This window comes from Caloenas nicobarica, chromosome 4, assembly GCF_036013445.1.
Source record: "Caloenas nicobarica isolate bCalNic1 chromosome 4, bCalNic1.hap1, whole genome shotgun sequence".
NCBI lineage: Eukaryota > Metazoa > Chordata > Aves > Columbiformes > Columbidae > Caloenas > Caloenas nicobarica.
Window position 1 is genome coordinate 71553837 of NC_088248.1, and position 12869 is coordinate 71566705.

A 12869-nucleotide genomic window follows, 5' to 3' on the forward strand; every position below is an offset into this window, starting at 1 on the left:
TGAATAGCCCATGCAAGGGTACGTGTCTGTGTGCAAGGGCATGAACAGGAGTGGCTGTTCAATGGGGACATTCTGTGAGCCCTCTTTTTCTGACATGCCGACCTGTTAAACTTCCTTGCATAAAAGTTCACCAATGCAGGTAAAAGTTGGGCAATCAATATGCCTATTTTCTCATACTGACAGTGTATGTTTAAAACAAAATCTGCCCATACTTGAGACAGTTTTAATCTTGACTATCTTCTACTTAAGTTCTTAGAATACTTTCCTCAGGTCTACAAATGCCTATTGCCGTTGTATAGCTTAAGTTATCCCCTGATCTGTAATGTTTAACATTAAGGAAGTTAAAGACCATAGACACTTACAGAAAGTAAAAAAATATTTTGTGGTTGAGAGCTGTTTTATTTCAGTACAGGATAGGTATTCTAGATTGAAAATCAGAACAATTCAAAGCAGAAATGGATTTCGTTTCTTTTGAATGAAGAGCATAGTTGAGGGTGGGAAGGTTTGCCCATTTCAAATGAGGACTGACTAACTTTTGTAAAAGGCATGAGATGTTAAATCAGCCGAAAAATACTGGGTTTCCATTATGTAGTCAGGGTTTTGCCTTTCTGGTATGCAAGGCCAGACCAGGTAGCTGAAATAAGCCAGCCTGGCTCACAGTCCAGACTATGAAAAGTGGAGATGTGTGCTGTTAACTATTCTCATTATGAAAAAACCCACAATATAATTTATGGCTATGTCCAATATCCACTTATTATAAAGACAATTTGTTTGTTACTTACTTGAGGAAAAGACTTACAGTTGTGTATTCTTCCCATTGCTTAAACAGCTATAAGGTAAGACAGTAAATAATTTCTTGTTTTACTCTATTCATCTTCTGTGTTAACAAGAAACATAATTGTGTGACTAAATATTTTGCCACTTCAAATCTAGCATTTAATTTTGCCCTTTTTCCCCTTAGAGATTTGCTCCTTTTTCTGTCCCCCTGTCTCCTCTCTGGCTGCTGACAATGCATAACTTCAGTAATATGCCATGCTACGAGTGCCATGAAACAGCACAAATACAATGGAGGAACAAAACCATGGTACAACTTCTCATTTTGAACATCCCTGCTAATGCTCTGTGGCTTGAAACCAGCAATGAAAGCAGACTCACATGCAAATGAAGATCTGCCTGTTACTTATAGGACAGAGATCCAAAAAGCTAAATCCCTCCAGGCATGTAAAAACACTCTTATCAAAGGAGCTGTTCATAGGCACTCACGGAGTGCAAGAACAACTTGGGTTTTTCTGTGATTAATGATAATTTTGGAGGAATGCAAGCCACACTATACTCAGGGATTAGCTGTTTATCAAGCAAAATATATCGGGAACTGGGCCAGCTGGGGCTGCGGAGCTACACACATTCATTTGTTAGATGCCTCTTTCCTCTCCCATTTCATATGCAAAGGGTGTGTGTATGTGAACCCTAGCAAAGTCCCTTAAAGAATAACTGTGCACAGAAAGTCTGTTTTGCTTTGAATGTGCTGTTTTCTGTCTTCTGAAGCACTGGAGGTCAAGCTTCTATGAAGACATAATGTCTCCCCTTATTTTTTCCACCAGCAAAAACTGAGCTTCATAGACTGAACTGGTACACGGTAACTGATACGCTTTCACTTAAGGTCATTTACGCGGCTATTATTGCTTATTTCCTCTGCTATCCAGCTTCCTAGAGGTTATGCAAATCAGAGATGTGGGATTATTTGTGTCAACAGTAGCTGTTTTATTAGAAAACCTGTCTTTGAAAAGGTGGTTTATGTACAAGTTGTGTGTGAATTCCCAGGCAGCTCAGACAGCAGTGCCAGAGTCCTACCATGGATTAAAGCACCGGGATTGCACTTGTGGCCACACCAGGGCTGCTGACTTCAGTGGGACTGCGCTGACTTGGACAGCAATTGAATCCGGACCATTTATAAGACGAAAATCATGTGTTAATAAAGAGCTTTTCAATAACTAAAGTTCTCAAATGAGACATGAGTAAGTGTTATTGATTCCTAATACCCAGGCAAATATATAGATCTTACCATGGATCTTACCACTGTTTGTTTCAGGGCAGTAACATCACGCTGGCTAACATCTGCTCCTGGAACTGTAAGTAACCTCTTTATTGTAGTCCGTATGGTGGGCTATATCCTAAGACTTACAGGTTCTCTCTCCAAGTCTGAGTTTTCATTCCAGGACTTTCAAATCAAAGATTCAGTGAAGATCTTTTGTCAAACGAAGATGCAGCTAGACAACTTTAATGCCGGGAAAAACATATAAATCACCAGACTTGGCCATAGCAAATCATAGATAAAACTGCCCAAGTGGAGAGCTTGTTAGAGAAGTTCAGCCCCATGACCTTTTTGATTGCTACCCGATCAGTTAGTGGTTCCTCTGCAGAACCTACCAACAACAGTGACACCTGTGATGGTGGTTTTTGTGGTTGGGGCACCTGCCTGCTAGAAATTGGGTCATGGCCTGATGACTCAGTTCTCAAAAGCTGCCAAGCAGCTGTCAGGTGGTGGGAGTTTTAACTGTCTCCTGGCCTTGCTGTGTGTGCTGTTTGCTGATTTGGAGATACGTGGTGAGTCTCTACCAGCTTCTCCAGTCTTTCCCTGTCCCCTGAGTTTTCCTTTATTATGACCACTAGAAAGGCAAATGTATATATCCAATGTCCATTTTTAATATGGTCTGTATGTTTGCACTGCCTCAGATTGGTGACAGCTCTAAATGATCTTTTGGGAGGAGAATTTAATGCTATCTTCTCACAACAAGGAAGGCAGAGATTCCTCATCATAGACTGTCAACTTAACAAAACATCATACCCTGCTCAGTACTTGGAGACTCTAAGAAATCTCCCAAATAGACTCTCAGAATGAGAACTCATCTTGGGCCATCTAAAAGCCAAATGTTTGTTCTACATCCCCTATAACAAATGGAGAGATACAGATGTCTCCAGAAGGCAGTTCACCCAGAGGTGTTTAAAACAGGCAGAGCTTCTGCAGTAGCCTATTTGCATCCTTTGACTGAGGAGAGAATGGGAGACCTGTGTAAGATGTAGGGGTCATTTTTAGTTGGTTAAAATGAAGTGAATCCAGCTATGGGGTGACTAGCTTATGATCGTATATGGAAAATAAATAATATTGAGAAGAAGGGGTGACAGAAGAGCTTCCCACACAAGAAAGGGAATTGACACTAGAAGAGTAATCTTTCTCATTATTTCCCAGACCATTATTTCCCTTTTCCAAAGACACTGCAACCTGTTGTCTCCTAGCAAGCAAGAAAATGTGACTCTGTCATTGCAATACCAAATATGCAACATTCATAATACAGAGAAGAAAATTAAGGCACACAAGGTAAATCACTTGTCTGCAGCCACAAAATGCATCAGTATTAGAACAAAGCTAATACTTAGGAGCTGTTCATTCACATAGCTCTCAGACCAAGCTAATACTTTATTAATGCCTATCCTTGCTGTATTTAATATGATAAATCCTCATTTAAGAAGCTGCAACTCCTAGAACATTTAATTACTTCACTGTGCAGCTGTAAGAAGTGAGTGGGGTTGAAGGAAAAAAGAAGGGTTGACTTAATTTAGATTTAATTAGTTTTCTTTGTGGTTTGCTTGGTAAAAAGGCTTTTTTTTCTAAGGTAAGGCAGTTGCAACGTAAGAGAAATGATGAGATGGAGACCAATAGTTTGAAACCAGGTTACCACCTATGCAGAGGCCAAACTCCACTTGTGCTGACTGCTCACAAACCCTGTTGAAATCAGAAGGATCTGAACATGACTGGAAATAGATCTTAACAACGTATTTAGAAAATTAAGCATTCTTATTTTGGTCAGTCTTTTTACTGGCAGGGGTTTCTGGGAGCCCTTGTGCGAGCCACGTGAACTACCATTTCCAATGTGTTACCCAAAATAGCTACCATGAAAAAAGCTTCACCAAGACATTTGGATGGCAAGTGGAGCTTCAAACACTCAAACTTGAAAGGTTGAAAAGATGCTTGTCTAGACTGGCACCCTTTCTCTCTTTCCTCTTCAAGGGACAAAGTACGTGGATTTCTTTATAAATATCTATATTTTTAAATGGGGAGAAGAATGTATAGATGCCCAGGCAAATGTTCTGACGAGGAGTTGCACAGAGGTTCAGGGACCTGGTGCAAGGCAAGTGCACACACACACATGCACTAACACACATGCATTTTACAAAAGCAGGGCTGGAGAGCTGCTTTTCTTATCTGTACAGCCAAGTCAGGAGGAATACAGTGCCCACCTACACACAGTCCACAGTTTTGATATACAGGTAGACAGAAGGAGGATAAATACACGAGTGTCTTTCACTGAGCAGAAACAATGGGAAAACGGACTGTTTTCAGTCTGCTGAAGTGTCTTAATCATCCCCCTCAGCTATGGCTGTACTCAGAAGGGTTTAAACTCTGGTTTCCTTTCAGAGATACTGAGAAGCCGATGCAGTTTCATACATTACAACAATAACCATTTCAGGGCCAAAAGCTGCTCAGTACATGGGGGTGCGTTCTCCTGTTTCGACTAGCTGTTACTTCTGGAGATGAAGAGACAGTTATTTACATGACTGAGCAGGTCAGAATCTGCTTTTCCTCTGTCTTGTGCCCTGAGTACCTTTTGTAAGAGGATCTGAATGAGTGATGAGGCTTGGCATGTCATGGGTTTTGAAAGCTTCAGCTCCTTGAGTCACCTGATTAGAAGATACTCATCTATTATTTCAAAAAGAGAATGTTTCTATATGTCTTCATTGAAGAGAAGAATTTGAAAGTGTGGTCATAAATGTCCTGGAAACAGAAAGTAATCAAAAATTTATTTATTTATTTACTTATTTAGCACAACATGACTTTAAGGATAATTTCAAGGTTTTGGAGGCTAATGTAAGACATCTGAATGCTTGGTGTTTACCACTAAGTTATATGAACACTGGATGGAGCAGTCCTGTTTCAAGATTATTTTATATATATCTGTGGGTTGTATTTCGAGTCAGAATCATAGGTTTCCAGGCTCACATTTATTTTTGCAGAGGAAGCCAGCAGAGTTTAGTGCTTGCAGGTTTTGTAAACTCTACAGGCTCGCATGGAGCCAATTCTCCAGCCTTCCAATGCACAAAGAAAACTTTGTCTAACAAAATCCATGAGCTGATAGAAGTGTCTAGATTCGATGTCCCAAGTAGCTGTAAAACCACTGATTAAAAACTGACCCCACACTGAAAGCTGAACATGAAAGTGATACATTTATAGTGAAAATGTCCAATTGGATTATTTTCTCAAATGTAAAGACTACTGGGAACTTGCTTTTGATTAAGGGTTGATCAGGAACATGTCTGTGTTGCAGTCATCTTCTATTGTGGAAATTGATAGGGTTTACTCATATCTATATCATCAACCCTAAATAAATGTTGCAGACTTCGTCTTCTCTTTCATGCTTGTAGATCTCGATGTACGCTTTTTCTCTTTCCACAAAGAAAAACCCTTTTCATTCGTGCCTTTACACAATGATGTTGTTCTTCAGATGGACTATAACTCATTCACATAAGCCACAGCTTGGTTGCTGGCTTTATAAACGTTGGCTGTTCTATGATGTAAATTTGTTCTTCTTCTCCCTATGCTGCACACAGGCAAACACATCGGCTTCTCATTCCTAGTCCATGTCACTACTTCTGTGGCCAACCCTGAACTCCTATTTTCTATGAAACTTTTGGAACCAGCCACAAAAATCTTCAAATACACTAGCCTGATTCTCACTCTACAGGTCCGGCTTCTGGATGATATTGATTGTGGTTGATGCTAACAGTGCATCTTCCCAATTGAATTGGACATTTGAATCCAAAAAGAGCTGAGCATTCCCTAAGTGATCTCAGTGCTGTTGGATGCCCTCAGTTGAGTTCGTTGCTTCTCATTTACACCAGCGTAACGCTCAGGATCTGCCAGGGAGAACTGAGGGCAATTCAAAACCAGGAAGAAGGGCCAAGCACATCACAGAACTCAGTTAATAAATGCAAAAGCCTGGCAAATGCAGCCAGCTAGCACATATAGCAAATAGTAACTGAAATCCAGTGCAAACATTTTCCCTCAGGCCTTAAATGATGTAGTCAATCCCCTCAGTTTATTGATAGCCATTACCGCTACAGGAAAAGGAGCAAGCTTTGGATAATATGAACATCACAGTAGACAGCAAGGAATAAAAGTTGGTCCCTATCTTGATGACATCCAAACAAGCAAGTGAGCTTTAAAGGAATATGCACTAGAAAGAGGTAAAAAAAAAAGAGTTGTCAATAAACTTGTTTTTTACATCTGCACATCTTCTAATAGGTGCGGAAAGTGACACGCTGAAATGACTTCCTCAGTAAAGATCATCTCCCACTTGTGGCTGGTTCAAGGATTGCATGAAAGAATATTCATAAAATAAATGCACACAGCGTAGCCTTGTAGGCATAAGAAGCTCCTATTAATTCAGAATCAGTTTAGAGAGTTATCCCATCTCTTGGGCTCTCAGACACCAAAATTCAGCCCCCCTACCTGCCAGCTGAGCTCATCTCTACCTGCCTCTTGGCTTTTATTAACATTGCTTGCATGGAGGCATTCATTTGATATTTAAATTGACAGCTCAATTATCTTTTCAAATTTAGTGATATGACAAGCCAGGAGTTTTATCCCATTACAATATTTCTAAGTGACAAAATTATTTTATCTCTCCTTGACAGTGTTATTGACCTGTAATCAGCAGACGAATGGGAGAAACAGAGGTCATCTCAAAAGTAAAAAGCCTGTTAGAAAACTGTTTGGCCAATTATGTCAGTCATCTTGACTTAATCTTGCAGCAGAACAAGGAAAGATTTGTTGCTAATGAACCTTGGCCCAACAAACCCGACATGGAAAGCTTTCCAGTCATTTGAAGGGGGGTGTCTCATACATGTGACTTCTTGCAGTGAGGTCAGTGGGCCCCAGGGGTTGATGGAGGATGAAAAATAGTGAGGGGTCAAGGTTTGTAAAGCAAATCAATTTTCTTAAAGAGAAGATTCTTCTTGGAATCAAGAACCCTGTGGCTATGTTATAGGTCAATTTTCACAAGGTTACAGCTGCTACCGAGCATCTGGGCTAGACAGCTTTTTTGGCTGTTAAATCTTTTAATCAAGTTGGCTGATGTTTTTCTTTGAAAACATGTTTGCTTGAAAAACTACTTAGCATTTTTTTTAATAAAACATAAATGGTTATCACACACGCTTCATTTACAAAGCTGTCTCTTTGACACAGGAACATATAAGCCATCTGTGTGCTGCTTAATCGTTTCAGCAACATTTGTTTTTCAGTGTGTCTGCTTAGTTGGGCTTTTAAGCTTCATGAGGAATAAAACATGCTGTAGAGCAGAAAACAAAAATATGTTTAATATCAATAATGCAATGTTTTCTGCCAACAATTTGAAGTGGCTTTAAAGGAAGGTCTTCCAGATATTAGGTCTTTGTAGTATCAAAACCTTAGTAGAATGGACTGTTACTTGGTATTTGGCATTGAATAGAAGCTTTCACTGAGCTGGACAGGCTTATGGTACAGATGAGCTAATCAATTGCTTTCATTCCCCTTAACTTGGCCAAGGCTTTTGGGTAATTCACCAGTCTGCACACAAAGCTGGACAAGCCCTCTATTTGGTCGCTGGAGTAGGTCAGTCATGGACTGATCTTCTCTGTAGGCTTGAACCTCCCTCGTACAACAGGCACCACAAGGTCAAGGTGACAGGGATGTCTCCCTTGATATCCATGCAAGGCCACCAATGGAGGTAAACCTACCCGAGTCCCTAAGGCTGCTGCTGCTGCAGGGTCCAAGCAGAGGAGCTGCAGGTCCCTACCAGATAGGCTGAGCCTGGCACAGGGACAAGAGCGGCTGGTAGGAGCCTGAAGGCAGAAAGACACATCAGGCAACAAACCTAAAGCTCTGGCTTCTGCCAATATTATTCCTTTGTCTATTTATTTCTGTTGGTGTATGCTGGCTACAGCAGGACACTGGGGCCCGGAGTACTGAAGGAATGAGGAAATGAAAAAGAGTGGTCCTCCTTTTTTCAACTGGAAACAGGACAACTGACAGTGTATGTAGCCATCACATCAGTTCTCAGGACTTGCCTGACCCAGAAATAAGCAGGCTTATAAGGAAAATCAAGAAGAAATTATCTGTTTCTAATAAATCCTGGAAGCTGAAGATCCACACTGTTATCCAAACTAAACTATTCACTTCTAAATGTAAGCTAAGGCCAGGCTTTTTCTGTGGGAACTGGTGGCGCTTTGTGAAAAAGGGTCACTTAAAATAATTATTGTTATTTTGCATACTATCAAGTATTTTTATAAAAATACACTGAAAAAAACAAAGCATGCCCCAAAGAGACCCTCATACAGAAGAAGAAGGAAATGGAAAAAAGAGTAGGAGCAAAACCACTAGAATTTTAGGACATCTATACTCTTATCTTTGAATTTTACAATCAGCTTTGACCCAGAAAATACTTAATTCTTAGAAAGAAAACATGATTCTCAACAGGGATTTGGAAGCATTTCTGTGTCTTTGAGGCTGATGTTTTTCTTTATGTTGACTACAGTGGCAAAGACTTCATATTACCAGATATCCTGTCAAAACCAGGAAAGAAATCCACACAACTTCTGTGGAAGTGCCTGAGAGTTAAACATTTGTTAGACAAGCACAGAAAACTGTAATGTACAATATAAGCCTGATGTCATAACAAGAAACATATTTTCAAAGTAATTTCTCCAAAAAGAAGAATAATATCAGGCATATATTTGGTAATTTTTTACCCTATTTTTTCTTTATAGATTTTCTTTTCAATAGCAATGCCAGACACACAGAAATACAAACACTTCTTTTAGACATACTGCTTACATGTGTTTAAACATGTCTGCTTGCTATACCTTATTAAACTTTATTACATACCTTATTAAAAATTCTTTGGACAGCAACGGTTGTTCAAAGCAAGTGCACCAAGGTTATGGATATTTACTTGGACTGAGAGATATTGCAATAAATTGAGTTGAAACCCTTTGGATATCTCTGTCCTGAGTAAATAATCCAGGCAAACCTGCAGTTTGATGGACAGCTGGAGCACAAGGCATATCCAACGGGCGTCTGGGACACTCATGTCATGACATTTTGCCGTGTGTGTGTCTCAGTGCCTCCTGTTTGGTATAGTTAAATAATGAATTGTTTGAATGTGGAGTAAGAGTTTGCAGTTAAATTAAAGATGGATTCGACCCTCAAGTTCCACCTCAGAAGAAACTGCTCAGTATCATCCAGATTGACACAAAACCTCAAATTTCCCGTTTCATTGACCCTTGGTTACTCAAAACTGGTTAGCCTTTACAAAAAAGTTGATCACTCTGCCAGTATTTCAGAAGAGTAATCTGGGTTTCATGTTCATAGCACTACCTGCAGCAAGGCAAGTTTGGCAGTTCCCCACCCTAACTGTGAGACGGGCAGTGCTTAGCCTGGGACAAGGCTTCTTGTCAATCAGTCCGGCCAGTCTGAAGAAATTAGTCTTGCAAAAGTTATCAAGCAAATGTACCAGATTTCCCTCACCAGGAGGGACTTCAAAGGAATTATTCAGAAGAAGTGAAGTCTGTACCCAAAACCCCCTTTTTAGACAGAATGTTGTTTGCTTTCTCTCAAGATGACCCTGTTATTGCCAAGAAGCTATGGATATAGAATTATGCCTTATATGTAGCTAAATTAGGAAAATAATAACTTGGGGAACAGGTGACCAGCTCCAGCCTAATTCATGTCCTCTAGAAACTTGAGTTCAGATCAAAGGTAGCAAGAAAAAAATATTTTATTTTTCTATTATGTAATACTCAACCACCATGTAATCTGGCATAATTAACAGATTAGGATCAACTAAGAGCCTCAACTAGACATTAAGGCAGAAAGTGTAAGAAAATAGTCTGGAAGGTTCAGAAAAACATTTGAGATGAGTCTTCTCTCCTTTGAATTTCATTTGCTGCTGGATATTAAGATAATGGGTCTATCAGACATTAGATATGGAGCTACATTTTACCAATTTGTGGTGACACAGAACAATTCTTCCTTGGTCTCACAGACCTTTATTTGTGGGGGGGTTTAAAATTATTTTTACCACATTGACAAACTCTGAGTTTTTCCTTACAAAAATGTAGGTCACTCCTCCAGTAAAAAAATTAGCAACAGCTGAATATGGAATAGTCAAGCTCAAATACATATTAAACAAGAGAAGCCAATGAATAAATTGCCATGAGATATTTCCTGCTATGTGACATTAGGTAATAGGGATCAAGACTTCTAGAATTAGAAGGGAAAAAACAAAAAAAGAAAGAAAAAACCAAAAAAAGTTAACTTGGGCATAATGGAACACCACGTTGATTTTTTATCACACAGTGGAAAAACTGGGAAAACTGAGCAGCATGAACAAGTTTAGGAACAGCTGTTGGAGGTGTTCCCATCTAATTGCATTCTGTGAGAAAGGAATCGTTACGCTCAGTACAATGCCAACAAGTACGATGCTTTTAGCTCTGGATTCTGTTCTACAGATTTTTTTTAGGAAGGGATGCTGTTCCCTGTAAGCTGCGGGCTGCTCACCATGAAAGTCCCTGCAGACCTGCCCTGGCACCAGGGCTGCGGTAACGTGTGGGCGGCTGTAGGTCCCTTGGGGAAGGCAAGTGAGAACTGGAACATAGCAAGGGCTTTCTCCACCCTTCGTGGTATCTTGGCCAGCAGCTATGCAGATGACACCAAGCTGGATGGATACCTGCCATGGGGAGAACGTGGGGAACAGGTGGCATGGTGGATGGCAACACCACCTCATGGTGACAGAGAGCTACCTCCACCTCCCCTTAGCTGACCAGTTGTAAACAGATTTTACCCCTTATACTGGCAGTGAGACTGGGGGATGGAGGCATCTGGACTATGTGTTTTCCCTCTCTTTTTGTGGCAACAGTCCAGGACAGACATTATTTCCTCCAGTAAGTAGGAAACAGTTCATGTTCTCATCAAATTATAATGTCAAAGTTAAACACAAATGCTGTTCTAATCTGAACAAGGCACTGTCTTCTGAAAATGGACCAAGAACAACAGAAATACTCATGAAATTGTAGCAGTTCTTTCATAACAGCTATTATCACCTCCTGGATCCTGAATGAAAATCTGTTTTTCAAGGATGGGTGTGTAGGATGCCTTTAATAAGAGCAATTCCCATGTTTGCCTCACCAGGACCCAGCAAGCTCTCTCCTGCTAGGTTGGAGGTCCTAAGAAGGAACTATGGACAACAAGCTCACTGCAGCTGAGGTGAGATGGAGTGGGAATGGCAGTACATAAGCTTGCTCAGTGTGCCTTGGGCTGTGGGTGAGGGAATAGATGAGGGTGGAGGAGACGCATCATCTCCTCCCACGACAACTTCTGTCGCTCGTGTATAGGCATTTGTGGGGTGAGGACTTGGCTGTGTTTCATCTTGGGACCTCAACCCTCAGTGAGATGGGAGTCCTGCACTGTAGTGATCTACTTTACATGGACCAGGGAGTGGTCTCTGATCAGCACTTCAGCCAGACCTAAATGTTTATCAGCCCAAGGCGACATTTCTCTTGTACAATTATTTTCCCATGCAGGTGCTGCGGCATTTTTGAAACTATACATAAATTTTGATGGCAAATAGTGCAACATGTTGTGTGAGACCCTGCTGGGCACCTAGCTTAGTTTTTGTGTGCGTGTAGAGGAGAGGAGCCACTGCGAATGTTGTGCTTAGAAAGTAAGGTTAGTAGCAGGCCAAAAAAATACAAAGTGGTATCTGAAAGATTTGATCCTTGAAATGTAGAACAGCCACCTTTAAAGTGCTGCAGACAGTGATCAGGCATGGAGAATTCTGCACTGATTTACTTCAGTTTGGCTCTTTTATAGACTGTTTCTGAGGGAGCTGGAGATCCAAAGGTCACTGTTTTTAAGACACTCTACGTTTCCATGACTGCAAGAATATGACAATCACACCATGTATCCTTTGGCTTTAGAAAATATCCCCAGACACTGAACAGGCAATCAGCTTGCATTTCTGTACTTGGGAGAAGGCTTGTTTTTCCTTCTAGAAGAGAGTCGTGACCTGTCATTAGTTCCTTCCCCTGAAACACATCACATTGCTGACAGTAAAATGATGTTTTCATTCTAAGAATTCTACAGGGAAAAAAGGGAGCAGCCGTTTTCTCAAGGAAATAACCTAACAAGACCACAGTGATTACAACAATTGGCTGGAACATATCAGAAAAATAACTGCTATGGTTATTCCAAAGCAAAAAATTCCAAGAAAGGAAATGTCAATTGACTTTTTTAGAGGCAGTTTATGTAGACAGATGTTTTGATGTGTTTTCCTTCAGTCACCAAATGAAATCTTTGTGTGTGGTTGATGAAGAAAATTGGTTTTACATTTCCAAATGTAAAATATGTGGTATATTCATATCAAAGATCCATATATCATTTGCAAAGATGATAAAAATTGACAAATCCAAAGTGGTTTATTGCAAAAATAACATCATATCGTATAAAACATACATAACATAAGATCCCAACCACCCAAAGCCCAAAACTTAGCTCCTGAAGCATGAAAATCCAGCTGATATCAGTTAAGTCCCATTGATACTAGCATATAGGAAGAGGAAAATGCTTCCTTTGAGTAGAGTTGGGAAAACCTGAAAGAGAAACTTTGTTTTATTTGGAGAAGTTGCAAATTCCCTATGTAATGCTGGTTCTGAATACATAAACCAAACCTTCATAGGCCACTTCTGAAATATTTAAGGGACATATTCAGAAAGTTACT